At 39.8% G+C, this 19185-nt stretch overlaps 1 long non-coding RNA gene across 1 annotated transcript in view; it reads left to right on the top strand.

Moving 5' to 3' along the window:
- Positions 1-17841: 17841 nt before the first annotated feature.
- Positions 17842-19185, top strand: part of LOC121035646 (uncharacterized) — a 33514-nt gene continuing 32170 nt past the window's right edge. Inside the window, exon 1 of the long non-coding RNA XR_005793004.1 lies at positions 17842-18047. This is a non-coding gene — a long non-coding RNA (uncharacterized LOC121035646). The remainder of the gene's footprint in view (positions 18048-19185) is intronic.

Consider the following 19185-nt stretch of genomic DNA (forward strand, 5'->3'; position numbering starts at 1 on the left):
GTATAAAAATACTATTAACCTAATAGAAACATTAGAAAACTATGAAGTGTCCATTCTTAGAAATAAAGTGCTCTGTGTCATAAGAGAAATGCAAATCAAAATCATCCTGAGATACTATTTTTTTACCTATTAAATTAACAAAACTCCAAGTTAAATAAAACTCTGTTGGCAAGGCTGTGGGGAAACAGACTTCCTCTTACATTGCTGATGAGGATATAAGTTTGTATAACTACTTTGGAAGGCAATTTGGCAATATATATGTAAAATTACTAATATATCAACTATCTGACCCAGCAGCTCCATCTCTGGGAATTTACCCTATCATATAGTATAGAGCGATTTTGTTTTCTTTTTAATAGCAAAAGATTGGAAACAACACAAACGTCCATCCACATAGACTGGCTTAATAATCTGTGGAACAGTCAGACAATGGAATTAACTGGAGCTGTAAAAAACTTTAAGTCATTCTCCAATTTGAATATGTAAGAATCTCCAAGTTATATTTTCCCCCATAGTTTTATTGAGATATAACCAACATATAACAATGTATTTGTTTAAATTATAGAACACAATGCTTTGATGTATGTATATCTTGCAAAATAATCACCACAGTAGATTTAGTTAACATCTATAACCTCATGTAGTTACATTTTTTTTTCTTGTGATGGGAACTTTTAAGATCTTGTAAAATCTTAGCAACTTTCAAATATACAATACAGTATTTTTATCTATAGGCATCATGCTGTACATTATATCTCCAGAACTTGTTTATCTTATGACTGAAAGTTTGTACCTTTGGATCACCTTCACTCATTTTGCTCACCCCTACCCCTTGCCTCTGGCAGCCACCAACCTGTTCTCTCCTATGAGTTTCTTTGTTTTTTTAGACTCCATATATAAATGAGATCATACAATATTTGTGTTTCTCTGTCTGACTCATTTCACTTAGCATAATGCCCTGGGGATCCATCTATATTGTCCAAATGGTAGGATTTCCTTCTTTTTTTATGACTGTATACTATTCATATAGTATTCAAATATAATACTTTCTTTGTTCATCAGGTTACATTATTAAGTGAAAAAAGGCAAGGTTAATATCAGAGTGTATATCACATTATATTTTGCATAATTAAATAAAAATATAGTTGTATGTGATTTGCATAAACAAACTGGAAGGATAAATAAGAAACTAATGGAAATGATAATGGGGGAGGTTGCTATTAGGATGTGGGAACTGGGTGTGTGAAAAATGGGGTGAGATCAAGACTTGGCATTATCTTTTTACACTAAAATAAATGTTTAACTATTTCAATGTTCTTTTTTAAAAAAATGTTTTTAAATGTTTATTTATTTTTGAGAGACAGAGTACAAGTGGGGAAGGAGCAGAGAGAGGGAGACACAGAATCCAAAGCAGGTTCCAGGCTCTGAGCTGTCAGCACCAAGCCCAATGCAGGGCTCAAACTCAGAACCTTGAGATCATGATCTGAGCCAAAGTCAGTGTTTAACCGACTGAGCCACCCAGGCACCCCTCAATGTGCTACTTTTTTTATAAAGCTAAGTGAAAAGAAAGAAAAGCTTCACTAAAGAACTTGGTTGTTTATTCCACTAGACATTCAATAAATAGTTATTGAGCAGCGACCATGTGACAGGTACTGTCCTAGGAACTGCTCCCAGAAGACAGCACCAGACCATGTAAGCTGTGAAGAGTTTAGTGGTTGTCTTTGACATATATCACTCTTGAAATGCCACATCTTCTGTTACACCCATTCAACAGTTCTCTCATCCCATCTGGTCTCATATTCACTGCCTCAACATGGGGAAACAGCCCCCAGGCCCTTCAGGTCTAGTGACCATTTAATGTTTGTGTCTTCACTGTGGATGTTCTTTGTATATGATTTCACATCTCTGTTTGTCTTTCTTTTTGAGTGTGTTGTTTAACGTAATTGATGGAATTTGATATTTTAAAAGCTAAGGGCTTTCATTTTATGGACCGTGAACGAAATAGACAACAATTCCTGTGAATTTACATTCTAGCGCTGATCAGAGAAGGGCTTTGTGAAGAGGCGATATTGAACACAGACATGAAAGTTATAAGGGAAAGTGCTTGTCAGTATCTGGGATTATGCTTGTAGGTTCATAATAATTATTATTTTTGCTGCCCTCAGGGGAATTGCAAAACATTACACACACACACACACACACACACACACACACACACACACACACACTTACCCTTATTGACAAATATACACTGCTGCCAAACTATCTAATGCCTATTTCCAACTGATTGCTTACCTGGTAATGATGATAGCTTTGAAAGGAGTAAACCACCTCTGGTCTCTTGCTCTGGCTCCCAGTAACCAAGGTCACAGCAGACATTTCGGCGGCCTCTGGCTTTGATTGACAGATATACCTCTGGTTGTGGGGGCTTTGTCCTCATTCCAAATGAAGCTAAATGGCCCATAAAATTAAACCCTGACCTTTTAAATATCATATTCTACCAACCAGAGTAAACAACACACTTGAAAAGAAAAAAAAAAAAAAAAACAAGATGTGAAAATGTATACAGAGAACACAGGGGAGAATAAAACATTCAATTTATTACTAGACCTTGACAGTCATGGTGGGATTTTTTTTTGCCATTTGGGGTCACCTATATGAGACTGGTTTGGAGGAAAGAACACTGTTGGGTAGGCATAATGTTGGGGGGCATGTGAAGAGCAGTTAATGTGTGTTTAAAGAAACTCACAAATTCTTTAGCTTTAAATCACAACTTACATGATCTGGTGCCTGTTTTCTGGGCTCCTGTAGTACCTATGCTCTCTTTTGTCCCAGCTCCTACTGCATTTGTTGTTGTTGTTGTTGTTGTTGTTGTTGTTGTTGTTGGCAATTGTTGATTAAGTGGTGAGCTCCTTAGAGGAAAGTACTGTACATATTTCCCCCATATCCCTAGAACCTAGCACAGCCCTGACATTTAGAAGCCTCCTTTGAAAGACTGGGGAAGACATGTCCTATGAAGCAAGAAACTGGATAACCTTGTAGACATCTCTTTGCTTTGCGAGAGTTAGAGTCCAAGAGGCATGCTTTGTTTTTCAGTTGGGTGAGTTGATGGACTGTGGGTGTTTTTGGTAACTGTTAAGATTTCCTCCTCCCAGTTACCCTGCACTCTACATGTACACATAATGCAGCTGGCTCAGCACAGCTGACTGTGACAGTTCTCAGCTCCGTGCCAGCTGGTTAGGCTCTCCCATGAATTTGTCCCAGAGTCTCCCACACCCTGTGATCTGACTGTAATCCAATCCCCTTCCTTAGACTTCTCTGATCACCCTTCCTGTGTTTTCCTCACCCCTGTCCCTTGCTCTATGAGCTGCTCAGACTTCAGCAGCTATGTGGGACTAAAGCATGCTCTGAGTTCATCCACAGAGCATGTGCCGGGACAGCCAAGTACTCCAGGTTTGAATAAAATGACCCAATCTATTTGGTATTCACTGGGCAGTCACATAGGGACATGTCCATTCTGGGATGTCCCTCAACAGGGCAGATGCTGCCTCAGCCAGATTTGCCAAAGGTCCTTAAGTCTGGCTCCTGGTGGGAGGCTGGGGAGATCAAAGTATACCTTCCACTGCTGCCCTGCCACGCTCCTTGTTCTACAACCATTTTGCCTTAATAATGAGTTCCCATAGGAATTCCTACCCCAAATTTCATTTGGATTCCTCCCAATTTGATATCCCTCACCTGGTCTGTAACTGCAAATTTAGAAGACTCAAAATAGCAGCTTTCATAGACAAGGGACTATTTCATTTCTGGGAGTAAAGAATTGGCACTGGCTAATGAGTTATATTCCAATGTACAATGCCCTCTGATTGTGTATTATATATTAGCACTCTGGACTTGAAAGAGACAATTGTGTAATGTTTGCCCATTAATTGAGAATAATCATCTCAGCTGCACAGTGTTGCATACCAGCCAAGCTTGTCATTCTCTGATCCAACAGCTTTTAATTGTTGTGTTGCCCTTTAATGGCAACCATTCTCAGAGTTTAGAGAACAAAAACAGAGACTTACCTAAATATCAGCTCCTTCCCACCCTGAGAGAACAGAATCCATTTAGATGGAAAGGATTTGCGTTTTCTAATCCCTGGAGAGTGATCATGCCGTAGCAATTTCCATTATCCATCAAGTCTAAATGCTAAGGCCATGGGATTGCTTCTTCCTAATAAAGTTAGGAAATGTAGCAGACAAGGAAAAGGCTTGCATGATTACACAGTAAGCTGGAGACTAAAATAGAAGAGATGCCTTAAAATCATTGTCAAGACTCTTTTGAATGCAAGTAACAGAAAATCTAAATCAAATTGTCTTATGTCAAAATTTTTATTGGTTCACATAACTGAAAAATCCTGGGGTGAAACTGCTTCAGCATGTCTAGATTCCAGGGCTCAAAAATATCTTCAAGCTTTGGTCCCATGCTCTCCATATCGTGAGTCTTCTCCTCTACTGCTGCATTCTTAGATGGGCACTCCCCTCCTCAGGCAAGATGGCAGGTGGCAGCTTAGTTCCAGGCTCACATCTCTGGTGAAAGTTCCAAGATGGAATTTCACTGGACCAGCTTGGGTTATGCTCTTTATTCTGAATCCATCATGATGGCCAGGGAGAATGGAGTATATTCACTGGCCACACCTTAATCACGCTCACCCCTGTGGGTGAAAGGCAGGGTCAAATCCATCAACCTGAACCATGTGAACTAGCAATAGAAAGTGGTCGTGTGTCCCCAAGGGGAAAAAAAAAAACCAGGCATTGTTATCAGAAAAATGGGACTGGATACAGAACGAGCAAGAAAAACTGAGGTACTGTACTTTCATCTCAACTTCAGGAATGAATGTCTTTGTAGGTTGGTAATTTAAGCTTAATGTCTTTTCCCAGAACTCTCTGTATAATAAAGATGACCATTTACCAAGTATCTGACATTGTGTGGAGTGTTTACATATAGCCTCTCATTTAATCCTTACAACTAAAGAATCAGGCAGGTATGATTAACCCCTCTTCTAAATGAAGGAATGGAGGCAGATGGAGATTGAGTAACATGCTCCAAGCCACACAACTATTAAAAGGTGAGTTATAACTCAACTGGAGCCTAACTCCAAAGTACTTGCCTTTTCTCCTTTTCTGTGTTTCCCAAACTTGCCCATTTGCAAGACTTTCTGGAATGCTTATTGAACATAGAGGTTCTCAGGCACATTCTCTCCTCTAATCCCAGCTCTGCCCCAGAAATTATAATTCAATAAGTCTGGGCTAAAGTCTGGGAATCTCTTTTTTTTTTTAATTTTTTTAATTTTTTTAATTTATATATGAAATTTATTGTCAAATTGGTTTCCATACAACACCCAGTGCTCATCCCAAAAGGTGCCCTCCTCAATACCCATCACCCACCCTCTCCTCCCTCCCACCCCCCATCAACCCTCGGTTTGCTCTCAGTTCTCAACCGTCTCATATGCTTTGGCTCTCTCCCACTCTAACCTCTTTTTTTTTTTTTCCTTCTCCTCCCCCATGGGTTCCTGTTAAGTTTCTCAGGATCCACATAAGAGTGAAACCATATGGTATCTGTCTTTCTCTGTATGGCTTATTTCACTTAGCATCACACTCTCCAGTTCCATCCACGTTGCTACAAAAGGCCATATTTCATTTTTTCTCATTGCCACGTAGTATTCCATAGTGTATATAAACCATAATTTCTTTATCCATTCATCAGTTGATTGGCATTTAGGCTCTTTCCATAATTTGGCTATTGTTGAGAGTGCTGCTATGAACATTGGGGTACAAGTGCCCCTATGCATCAGTACTCCTGTGTCCCTTGGATAAATTCCTAGCAGTGCTATTGCTGGGTCATAGGGTAGGTCTATTTTTAATTTTCTGAGGAACCTCCACACTGCTTTCCAGAGTGGCTGCACCAATTTGCATTCCCACCAACAGTGCAAGAGGGTTCCCGTTTCTCCACATCCTCTCCAGCATCTATAGTCTCCTGATTTGTTCATTTTGGCCACTCTGACTGGCGTGAGGTGATACCTGAGTGTGGTTTTGATTTGTATTTCCCTGATAAGGAGCGACGCTGAACATCTTTTCATGTGCCTGTTGGCCATCCGGATGTCTTCTTTAGAGAAGTGTCTATTCATGTTTTCTGCCCATTTCTTCACTGGGTTATTTGTTTTTCGGGTGTGGAGTTTGGTGAGCTCTTTATAGATTTTGGATACTAGCCCTTTGTCCGATATGTCATTTGCAAATATCTTTTCCCATTCCGTTGGTTGCCTTTTAGTTTTGTTGGTTGTTTCCTTTGCCGTGCAGAAGCTTTTTATCTTCATAAGGTCCCAGTAATTCACTTTTGCTTTTAATTCCCTTGCCTTTGGGGATGTGTCGAGTAAGAGATTGCTACGGCTGAGGTCAGAGAGGTCTTTTCCTGCTTTCTCCTCTAAGGTTTTGATGGTTTCCTGTCTCACATTCAGGTCCTTGATCCATTTTGAGTTTATTTTTGTGAATGGTGTGAGAAAGTGGTCTAGTTTCAACCTTCTGCATGTTGCTGTCCAGTTCTCCCAGCACCATTTGTTAAAGAGACTGTCTTTTTTCCATTGGATGTTCTTTCCTGCTTTGTCAAAGATTAGTTGGCCATACGTTCGTGGGTCTAGTTCTGGGGTTTCTATTCTATTCCATTGGTCTATGTGTCTGTTTTTGTGCCATGGGAATCTCTTTTGTTAACAAGTGTGCTCTGTGATTCTTATGATCAGACTAGTTTTAAAATGCACAATATCATGCTGCCTCCCACAGGTTAAAAATACCTGCACATGGCCACTGCCCAATGCTGGCTCCCTTTTCCTGTCTGGTCCTTTTCTCCACAGAGCATGTAAGGGAATTGCTTTAGCTGCTGGCTATGCTCAGTTCACTCTCTAGAGCAGTGATCTCCAAAGATGGGGACTAGGGGGCATACAGAGGTTCTGGTGGTGTCTGGGGAGGCAATATTTTTCCTGTTTTTTTTTTTTTCATTTTCTATCTGATTTTTATTTAAAAAGAGGAAAAATTCAACTTTACCAAACTTGATATCCAAATTGGCACTGGTATTCTCCTGAGGCACCTGTGAGGCATTTATGATACCTGAGGTGTCTTCAGAGGAGGGCAGGTGGTCCCACAATGCACAGAGATAATGGTGCTCCCATCCTTTGCTAGTTTCCAGGCCCCTGAAACCTTATCTGTACCTAAGGAGAATTACAGATTATATTATCCTGTCCCCCAAAGTCCCCAGGCTTAGAGGGTTTTGGAGGCCAGTTTTACAAAATCATCAATAAACATATAACCATTATGTTATGCCTGTTTCAGATGATGGAAAAGGGAGGAAGGCCACTCAGATCTTTTTATGAATTAGTATAACTTTGATACTGCTGACAAGGACAAAACAAGAAAAGAAAAATGTAGATGTAGGATTCCTAAACAAAGGACTAGTAAACTTAATTTGGAAGTGCAGTGAAAACAGTAGATACCCATTTGCAATAACATGGATGGAGCTGGAGAGTATAATGCTAAGTGAAATAAGTCAGAGAAAGACAAATACCATACGATTTCACTCATATGTAGAATTTAAGAAACAAAACAAATGAGCAAAGGGGAAAAGGGGAGAGAAAGACACAAATCAAAAAAGAGGCCCTTAATTACAGAGAACAAACTGATGGTTACCAGAAGGTAGAAGGGTGGGTGGGTGAAATAGGTGTGGGTTAGGGAGTCATAGAGGATTAAGGAGTGCACTTGTGATGAACGCTGGGTGATGAATGGATTTGTTGAATTACTATATTGTATACCTGAAACTAATGTAACACTGTATGTTAACTAACTGGAATTAAAATAAAAACTAAAAAAATATAGATAGCTGATACTTCAAATAAGTAGGATCCATGGAACACAGCCATGCAGTGTCATTATTTTCTTCCTGCTATTGTCCTTAAAAGCTGATATATGGCACTGGTTCTTTCTTACCTATGAATAAATGAAAATCTATAGTCTTTTCTGGCCACTCCAAGTAAAAAGTCTTTTGATCATGAAAAACTGTCTCAGTTTATGAATTAAAACGTATAGTTCTAGGTAACAGTAGAACTTCTAGCACTACAAAGTTAAAGCTTATCCTCATCCTCAACCTGGGCTGGCAGCAGGTGGAAAGTTTGGAATAGACAACAGGGTATTATCTCATCTGTTTCCCTCAGTTGATTTCCTCTTCCATCTCATGCATTCATTAGTTAGTCTCTGACTCCTCTGGGGTTGAAGTAGGGGGAGGGAGGGGAGCAGTAGGAAAGCTCCTACTTGCCCAGCACTATTATGAACTGTTACCAGAACATCCTAGACTGGGCAGAAGTTTAAAGCTAACTTTTTTTTTTTTTAATCATGGAACTCTCTATGGGCTTTCTTTGAGACCCCCTATTTCTGAGAATCTCTCACCTACAGTTTAATTCGTGCAAAAGAATGCACCCTTTCTACTTAGTTTCCACCCATGACAGCACTACTTCTTTATAGAAGCTGATCCTCTCAAATGGAACTAAGATGATCCTACAAAGACACATATTCGCTTATGCCCCACAACTGGCTCATAGTAAATATCTCCACACTTCGCTCAGATAAATTCTGGGAATGTAGGGTTTCTCCACTGCCTCTGTTTGCTCTGTGTTGGAGCGGCTAACAGCCAGTCTCTCCCGGTTTAACTTTCTGAGATGTTAGACACAGTCTACACCGTTCTTCGAGTTCTAGGAGACTTCATGGAAGAGCAAGGGGTCTAGAACCCAGATTTAATTTTTAAAAAGATGGTGGAATTTGTTCTATTAGATATGCAGACTTATTTTTATTTTTTATTATTATTATTTTTATTAAAAAATTTTTTTTGATGTTTGTTTATTTTTGAGAGAGACAGAGACAGAATGCAAGTGGGTTAGGGGCAGAGAGAGAGGGAGGCACAGAATCCGAAGCAGGCTCCAGGCTCTGAGCTGTCAGCACAGAGCCTGACATGGGGCTTGAACTCACGAGCTGTGAGATCATGACCTGAGCTGAAGTTGGATGCCCAACCGACTGAGCCACCCAGGCTCCCCCAGGCTTATTTTTAAATAAGTCTTAAAAGTTAGGACATGGGATGATGCAAGAATTGGAAAATAAATTGCTGGAACAGGATAGGAAGCCCAGGAATACACTTACACATACGTACATCATATACTCAGTATAAAGGTAGAATTACAAATTGGTGGAAAAATAATGCTTGGGAAACTGATTATCTGTATGGAAAAATACAAAATTGGATCCCTCTCTTACATCATAGGTGGGTTGAAATCCTACAAGTAAAAAAAAATTTTAAATCCTACAGGTAAGAAAATATTAGTCTTTATGACCTTGTGTATAGAAAGGTTTCTTAGGGGCATCTGGCTTGCTCAGTCAGAAGAGCATGTGACTCTTGATCTTGGGGTTGTAGGTTCAAGCCTCATGTTGTGGGTAGAGATTATAAATAAACTTTAAAAAAAGAAAAATATTTCTTAGAGTTTGCACCTATAGGAAAAAATAAGGATAATTTTTATCATATTATATTAACAGCAAATTTTCTGCAACAACAAAAGATACCATAAACAAAATAAAAAGACAAAAATGCAGACATTTGGGAAAAGATATTTAAAATGCAAAATTTAACAGAGAAAAGGTATCCAGAATATTGAAAAAGCCCCTACAAACCAATAATGATGATAATGGTAACAGGCAAGCACTGTCCTAAGCACTTGAGATATATTAACTCTTTTAATCTTTACTGTGTCCCTGTGAGATAGGTATTTATTGTCCCCACTTTATAGATGAAGAAACAGGCACCGAAAATGTTCAATAACTTACCTAAAGTCACTGGTGGACCCGAGTTTGAGCCTAGAAGTCTGGTTCCGGTTCCTGTGGTCTTAGCTACTATGTTTGCTCTCACACTCTATAAAAACATGAATCCAAGTAGCCAACATACATATAAGAAGAATCTCAACCCCACTAGCGATCAGAGAAGTGCAAATTACAATACCAAGGAGAAATCATCTCATACCCATGAGTTGGACAAAAAAAAAAAAAAAAAAAAAAAATTCTGACAATACCAAGTTTGAGTGAGGATGTAGGAAGAACATGAAACCTTTTATTTATTAAGAATTTTAAAATTTGAGGGGCACCTGGGTGGCTCAGCCAGTAGAGTGTCTGACTTCGGCTCAGGTCATGATCTCGTAACTTGTGAGTTTGAGCCCCCTTTTCGGGCTTTGTGCTGACAGCTCAGAGCCTGGAGGCTGCTTTGGATTCTGTGTCTCCCTCTCTCTCTGCCCCATTCTGTCTCTGTCTCTCTCAAAAATAAATAAACATTAAAAATTTTTTTTAAATAAAAAAATAAAAGAATTTTAAAATTTGAGTATAATTGACATACAAGTTATTTTACTTTTGGATGTACTTATTTATTAAAAATTTTTTAAAAGACTTTATTTTTTAAAGTAATCTCTACACTCAACGTGGGGCTCAAACAAAATCCCAAGGTCAAGAGTCGCATGCTCCACCAACTGAGCCAGCCAGGTGCCACTAAAATTGTTTCTTTTACTTGAGTATAGGGGGAAAATGAAGTCTTTTGTACACTGCTGGTGGGAGTATAGATTTGCACAACCGTTTTGGAGAGCAATTTGGCTATAATTAGCAAATTTGAAGGTGCTTATATGCTATGACCCAATAGTTTTACATCTAGAAATATACGCTAGAGAAATTTTCATGCTGTGTGCACAGGGAGATGTATTGAATAATATTCATTGCAGTATTGTTTATAATAGCAAAATTTGAAAACCTCAGAATTTATTAACAGAAAAAACTGTGATATATAAAATAAAATAACCTGCAGCAGTTAAAATGAACCAGCAATATATCTACCAATATAGGTAATTATGAAAAAAATAGTATCGTATGGGAAAAACTGGTTGAAACAAAATACCTGTAGTATAATACAATTCTGTAATATTTAAACATCCATAAAACAATGCTATTAAATGTGTATGCATATAAAATATGTGGTAAAAGAAGGAAAATTTGAACAAGAATGATAAATAATGTTTCCATGATAGTATTTACCTCTGACAGAAAAAGAAGGGCAATGAGATAGGGGAGATGTCTGCCTAGTAAGTCTCCATCATATTTGTAATGCTTGATTAAAAAAAAATCCTAGGGCACCTGGGTAGCTCAGTCAGTTAAGCCTCTGGCTCTTGATTTTGGCTCAGGTCATGATCTCATGATTTGTGAGTTTGAGCCCCGCACTGGGCTCTGTTCTGACAGTGCAGAGCCTCTTAGGATCTTCTCTCTCCCTCTCTCTCTCTGCCTCACTCTCTCTCAAATAAATAAATAAATAAATAAACTTAAAAAAATGAAAAAAAGTAAAAAACCCGTGAGTTCATAATGATACCTAAAACAACAACAAACACAAAATACAGCCTAATAGTTTCCATTGGAAGTTGCTAGATAATAATTATTCTGTAAATGAATAAATAATGAGAAAGCATTCATTTTATCTTTTGTACACCAACTATATTTCAGTTACTAGATATCTGATAAAGTGGGTTCTATATAGAATAACTCCAAACAATAAATGCAAAATGAAAGGTAGAAGTTTTAAAAATTTGCCATTTTCAACCTCTAATGAAGTAATTGATCTAGGCAGCATTCACTAATGAGGCTAAAACTATTAGCTGAGATGTTGATGGGGAACATTATAATGGAAGGGTCAGGCTGACACCACATACAACCTGTGATCAATCTTAGTGTCTTGAAAAGTTGTACAGCCTAAATATTATATGCCTCATGAGATGATACAACAAGAAGTATCTCTTATGATGTTTCTTGCCTAAAAAATTGAACTTGATTCCAATCGAGTCTTTAGAACTGCTACTAGTTTACAGGAAATGTGAGGGATAAAAGAATTGCTTAAATGACAAAGATATGATTGGTTAGATCCCAAAGATGGGACATTCTATAGGAAGTGTAACTCAGTTTCTCCAAATATGCTTTATGCTCCTACAAGAATGGCAGTAGAGAAAAAGCAGAGTGAGTTATTATAGGATAAAATACACTGAGGAGATAAAACAACCAAATGCATTGTGAGGTCTTTATTTAGATCCTGATTCAAATAAATCAGCAATAATGAGTTTTTCCTATTGGAGAAAAATCAAGGAAATGTGCATAAGGATTGATAGTAGAGGTCATTAAGTAGTTATTGTTATTTTTTCTTAATTTTTTTAAGTTTATTAATTTATTTTGACACAGAGAGAGGGAGTGAGAGTGTGTGGAGGAGGGTCAGAGAGAGGGGAGAGAGAATCTAAAACAGGCTCCACACCGTCAGCATGGAGCAAGACACGGCTCAAATTCACAGACCGTGAGGTCGTGACCTGATCCAAAATCAAAAGTTGGACGCTTAACTGACTGAGCCACCCAGGTGTCCCAGGAGTTATTTTTGTTAAGTATGATGAAGGTATAGTTATTATGTTTAAAACATGTCCTCAACATCAAGATGAGGACATGTTAGACAGACTGTAACACAGTGAAATAAATGTTTCTCCAATGGTCTTTTACCCCAACCCTTCAGGGAACCTTAATTACAGAAACCAGTCAAATACTTCACTCAAGGGTCTATATGCTCTGAGAGTCTGGGAAGAGAGTGCAGTGCAAATGAAGAGAACTAGATTTCCCACGCTTTGGTGAGGTGAGTGTTGGAGGAGAGCACTAGGGCACCACATAAATGTTTGTGGGGCTGGGACCATCCCTCAGCCCAGAGTAGGGGCGCAAGTGGGGTCAGTGCAGCTAAGAGAAGGGCACAGTGTTCTGGGGGCATTGGGTACATGGTAGGGACTGTCAGGAGGAAGTGGACCTTGCAGAGCACACATCAGGTACCCAGGGGCTGCCGGGCTAGAAAGGCAGGATAGGAGGAAGTCTCCTTCTAGGTGAGTATTGAGTATTGTTCTGTGACATTCCCACTCCAGGCTGACGCAGCTTGGAGACATCTGACCTGCAGTTGTAGAGCACAGATTTGATATTTTACAACAAGCACAACAGTCCTCACCCAGGATCAAACCCATTTTACTGTGAGGGAAACAAAGGCACAGGATCATATGGCTTTGTATCTTTTTAAAAAGCTGGGTGAGAACTACCCCTTAATGCTGGGCTGCTGCTCCATCTGCCACTTGCCTGTAAATTTTCTGCTCACCTTTGTCTAACATGCAGAAAGACCGTCAAAAGAGTTACAGGCTTCAGCCCAAGGGTGTTAATAGTTACTATCTTCTTTCTGGGCTTTTATCAGGAACTGCTGTTCTCACAAATCAAACTGTGAGAACATTTGCCAGAGATTTCCCAAGAGCAGACTTAACTCTTCCTGTTATATCAGAATTAGCCTCTTTTGTTGTCTTTATGCTTCTTGGGGTCTGGGGGGGCCACTATGAAGCCGGGTCCATTCTGTCCCTAGAAGCAGGTGCTCTGCTCTTTTGATTCGATGCCTGCTTCTCCAGTGGGTCCTGGCTGGGTTGGAATGTTTCTGTGGCAGTTTGCCAACAGCAAGAAGACTAAGCGTGCCCTGAGAATTTCCAGTTGTAGGGCTCTGAACCAAGTCCAGGGAGACTTCTACCAAGGAGAACATTTTGATTATTTCTTTTGATCTAAGTTTCTTCCTCCCCATGTCCATAGATCTAATCTGGGAATTACTTTTGATCTTGAAAGGTTTTTGCTTTTTGGACTTATTTAGACCAGGTCTACCTTGTTTATAATGAGTAGGACAACATTTTATTGTAAGTAAGTGTTCATCTATACCCTATACCTTAGGCACGGGACTAAGAAGGGGTTAATGAGAAAAGGATGAAAAGAACCAGGTAGGGTCTCCAGGAAGATAATCCCATGATACATTGCCAAGTATTGAAAAGACAGAGACTAATACTGAGCAGAATAGTGAAGAATAAAGAGCTCTATATTGGCCAGTGTGACCTTTTACAAGGCTTTTAGTCTCTCTTGGCCTCAGTTGCATGGTCTGTAAAGTGACACTAATAATAACTAACTTAGGGGCGCCTGGGTGGCTCAGTCGGTTAAGCATCCAACCCTTGATTTCGGCTCAGGTCACGATCTCATGGTTTGTGGGAGCGAAACCCCTCATCTGGCTCCATGCTCAGCATGGAGATTCTCTTAAGATTTAGATTCTCTCCCTCCCCCTCTCTCAGCCCCTCCTCTGCTGGCACGTGCACTCATGAGCTCTCTGTCTCAAAAAACCCCAAAGAACAAAAAACAAAAAAACTAACCCAAGTAAAGGTAAGAGGTTCAACCTGATAAAAATCTGGAATGACTTTCCTTTTCCTTAAATACTTAATACTGACAATGCATCTCATTCATTCAATGATTTACTATTGCTTTATACTCTCATTCATTCATCCATTCCTTCACTCAACAAATACTCACTGAGCACATAGTGTATGAAATTAATGATGCATGATACTATGGGACATAAAAGTGTCTGCCCTCAGGAATTTCCATTTTAATTGTAGAGAGAAGACATACATGGGAAACTATAGTACACCAGGATGCTAAATGCCATCAGAAAGGTGCCAGATGCTGGGGTGCCTGGGTGGCTGCGTTGGTTGAGTGTCCAACTCTTGATTTCAACTCAGGTTATGATCCCAGGGTCGTGGGACTTAGACCGGCATTGGGCTCCTGGCTGACAGCTTGGAAACTGCTTGGGATTCTCCTTTCTCTCTCTCTCTCTCTCTCTCTCTCTCTCAACCTCTCTCTCTCTCTCTCTCTCACCCTCTTCCTCTGGCCCCACTACTCGTGTTCTCTTTCACTCTCAAAATAAATAAATAATCTTAAAAAAATAAAACAAAACAAAAAGAAAGGTGCCAGATGCTATGAGAGTTCAGGAAAAGAGAAATGTTTCCAGGAGGGAATTTCAAGGAAGACTCCATGAAGGATAAAGTGGTTGGCCTGAAGAATAAATAAGATGTGGATAGGTAGATGTGGGGAAAAATATTCTGCAGGCACAGCAAAGGCCTGAGCAAAGATCTGGAGAGGGGGATGTAGGGGATGTGCTTGGGAAACTAAATCATCAAGAAAATAATTGGCAACCGTTGAAGCTATTCAACTGGAAAACCAATTGGAAGCCAACTGCCACAGTGTGAGACTGTGAGCACTTGAAATCAAGGGGTGGGGGAGAAGAAGGTGTGGGTACTGGCCAAGAAAGTACGACCATGGCAGTGAAGAGGAAGGGATGGGAGTGAAGGAATCTGGGTGTCAGAATCCTGATATTTGCCTTTTTTCTTCAAGGTTGGTGGTCACTTTCCAAGGCCTGCTGCCCCTCCATTTTTATATTTGAATAGCACTGGTTTCAATGCCCAGTCATCTGCTCAGAGGGAGTCAGAGTCTGGCCAGACAGCAATACTGTTTGCATCATGATCTTTATTTGGAGTGATATTTGTATTTTGCTTAAGCGTGCCATTTTGCTCTAAAAGTCGATGAGTGAATCAACAACATTTATTCAAAACCCATTGAGGTTTTATGGTTTCTATGTAGTTTCAACAAGAGTTTATTGAGTATCTCTGATGTTTAAGGTGATGTGAAGGGAGGGAGGAAATGATAGCTTGCCTATAGGAGTTTACAAACTCATAGCGGGGGCTGTGGAAAGCTGTTTATGTAGATTAATTATATAAAATGAGATATGTAAAAAGTACCAGGAAATTAGAACAAGTTCAAATGAGGAAGCATCCGGGTCTTGCAATCCCTTCCTTAAGGGAAGTTTTAGGAAGGAAGTGGACTTCCTAAAATAAAATAAAATAAAATAAAATAAAATAAAATAAAATAATCTAACTGTAAATGCTCAAGGATGGGGAACCAGATTGTGATTTGGAACTAAAGATCTACGCGGCAATAGATTTCGTAAGGGTGAGCTGCTTTCCAGTTGTATCTCCCGGGCTTTCACACTCCGTTTAGCCAATTCCCACACCAGCTACATTAACTTCTGCAGTCTGTTCTCCTTTATCTGGGGAAGGACAGTTGTGGGATGTGCCCGATGAATCAGGGAATGAAGTTGGAGTAAACTATGTGGTCTCCCATTGGTAGGATTTTGAGAAGACTGTAGTTTGACAATGAAACTGATATGAACGAAACAAATAGTGCTCTCAGGGCCCTTCATCTGGCCTTTCCATCCTTCAAAATCAGTGTGGTTTGTTCAAAATCCCACCTACTGCTTTTACCAAGACCAAATTTACACACTCTGAGAATGGATTTCTCTTTGTGGTTTGTTAGGCCACTGTGGTTTCCCCTGCTGGATTCCTTTTTGTGGTTGGAGGTCAAACCCTTTCTTGCCTGCTGCTTCCAGGAATGTGCAGTGTGTGTCCCAGAGTGCTACATGGGGAGGGTTTTATTCTATCTCTTGTGAATGGAATGGCAGTCATCCAGCAGGCCTGGGTGCATGTATAAATAGAGGGACACGTAAGCCCGCATTTAATATCCAGAACATGAACCAGCCTCCATGGTGTGTTACCCCATCATGTTTTGATGAAAGGCTGCTGACAGCACCACAGACCATGCCATGGGGCCCAGCAAACCACCTAATCCCACTGCTTTATCCCAGGCATAGGTGGGGGCGGATTTCCCTGCCAGGAACAATGTCTTTCCAGCTACCAGCAGCTCTGAGTTTCTTTGGCTCTTCCTACTTCTGTCACCCATTACTCATGACCCTTGGTCAGAGAGGCCAGGGTAAACATGGGAAGACCAAGATGTACAGCTAAACCCCAAATCTTTTATTTTATTTTTCTTGAGGTAGAAGATTTCAACTCAGTCACCTATGAATCCCTTGGACAATGGAGCTAATGTCAAAAGGGCCCATTGAGGGGCACCTGGGTGGCTCAGTTGGTTAAGCAACTGACTTCTGCTCAGGTCATGATCTCATGGTTTGTGAGTTTGAGCCCCATGTTGGGCTCTGTGCTGACTGCTCAGAGCCTGGAGCCTGCTTTGGATTCTGTTTCTTCCTCTCTCTCTCTGCCCCTCTCTTGCTGTGCACACGCTATCTCGCTCTCAAAATAAACAAACAAACAAACTTAAAACAAAATAAAAGGGCTCATTGAAAGAAAGTTCAGCATTTCAGATCTCCTGCCTGACTTCCTACAATGTGTCACAGCAGACCATCACTTCCTGATCTATGCAGCATGAAATATGAATTCCTGCCATTCAGATTCTTTACAGTCTGGTTCCAATACTGTTCCCATCTTAGAACTAGCCACATCCTTACTTTAGCTTCTGCTTAATTGGATTGCTTTACTTTCTATTTTCCTAGGCCACTTCTGTCACTATGCCACTACTGTACTGATCTCTCCTAAAATAGCTCCCCTTCTCTCTGACTGTTCAAAGGCTTTCTATCCATTAGGATGAATTTAATTCCAGGACCTCCATGGCCACTCTCATCCACAGGTATCTTTCTCTCTATAGCATGCCTTGTTTTGACTATTTACTTAATGCCTGATTGTATGTATATGTCATAACCTATAGGCTTATATGCTGATTAGAATTGGCAGATTTTAGATTGGAATTCTAGTGTCGCCTGGAATGGAAAGCCCAGGAAGTCAAGGGTCATGCATTATCTTCTTTGTGACTCCTATAGTATTAAGTAGTATGTCCTATATGTAAGAGGGGCCAGGAAGTACTTATTGATTGGAGGAATAATAATCCACTATTGAAAAAGCAGAGCCTTGGCAATATTTATTAGTGAATCCAGTGACCTTTCAAGGACATTCTCTGGCTAAGCAGTGCAATATGAGGTAATAATTAAAGTTATTCTCAGGTCCCAAAGGGAGCTCAGAGAATATCACTCCATTGAAGTTCCCTGGAGCCTTCTAGAATGTCAGCTTAACCCAGCTTCCATGTTGGGTTGCTTCCACAGTTTTAGATTTCTTGGGATTCTATGTTATGAACTCAGAAGACCTGATTTTTATGATTGTCATCCCAAAATAGCCTTCATATTCATACTCAGTAAGTACTTGATGATTTGATTAAGCCAGAACAGTGTGTCTAACCTTTTATTAGAGAATTTAGGTTTTGAACAATGCCTTTGAAACTCCATGAGTACCTGAAACATATAATCAGTGGTCACAAAACTTTTTCTTTAAATAGTGGCTTTGGCTTTTGTAAACCTCTAAATATAATTGTTATTTTTTAATTTTTTTCACTTTTATAAAACTTGATAAAAAATAGTATTTCAAACTGTACAGTCACCAGAAGTACACAGTTACCAAAAATGCACACATTTCACTTGGTATCTCCTAAATATAATTTTTAGATAAATATGATTAATAAAATGAAGACTCAAATATCATGATATTTTAGCACAAAAGGAGGAATACAAAAAATCAGGGGGAAAAATCAGTGAATTTTGCATGTAGCTTATAGAGGGGCTTTGAAGTTCTTTCAAAACAGAACTTTAAGAAATGTGTTAAATTATAGAATCATTACTGTAATAACAAAAGCTTCCACTTAGTGAGCATTTGTTGTGAGTCATTAAGTATTGGATACTCAAAATCTCATTTAATCCTAAAAGCAACTCTGTGAAGAGGGATTTTATTAGCTCCATCTTAGGGTCATGGAGGTTAGAGGCATGTACCTAGAGGTTACAATAGTTAGCCTGGATTTAAACACAGATTTGTTAGACTCCAAAGCCCATGTGTCACTATCATGACCACCTTGGTGGACAAACACTTGATTGGACGTGTTCAATTGTGTATGTTTTTAAATTTTTTTTTAAAAAGTTTACTTATTTATTTTGAGAGAGACAGAGACAGCATGAATGGTGGAAAGAGCAGAGAGAGAGGGAGACAGAATTCCAAGCAGGTTCTGCACTGCCAGCACAGAGCCCAATGTGGGGCTTGAACCTCTAAAACCACAAGATCATGACCTGAGCTAACACTAGAGTTGGATGCTTAAGTGACTGAGACACCCACGTACTGTGCCCTGCTCCGCCCTGCCTTTTATGACAAGGTCCTAACAGATGGCTGTAAAGTGTCTGCTCCCGTCCCCCAATTAACAGTTGCTCAAAAATTGTTTGGGGTGCTTGGGTGGCTTAGTCGATTGGGTGTCAGACTTCTGCTCAGGTCATGATCTTGCGGTTCGTGGG

This window comes from Herpailurus yagouaroundi, unplaced genomic scaffold (genome assembly GCF_014898765.1).
Source record: "Herpailurus yagouaroundi ecotype Mexico unplaced genomic scaffold, PumYag 161, whole genome shotgun sequence".
In the NCBI taxonomy this organism is placed as follows: Eukaryota; Metazoa; Chordata; class Mammalia; order Carnivora; family Felidae; genus Herpailurus; species Herpailurus yagouaroundi.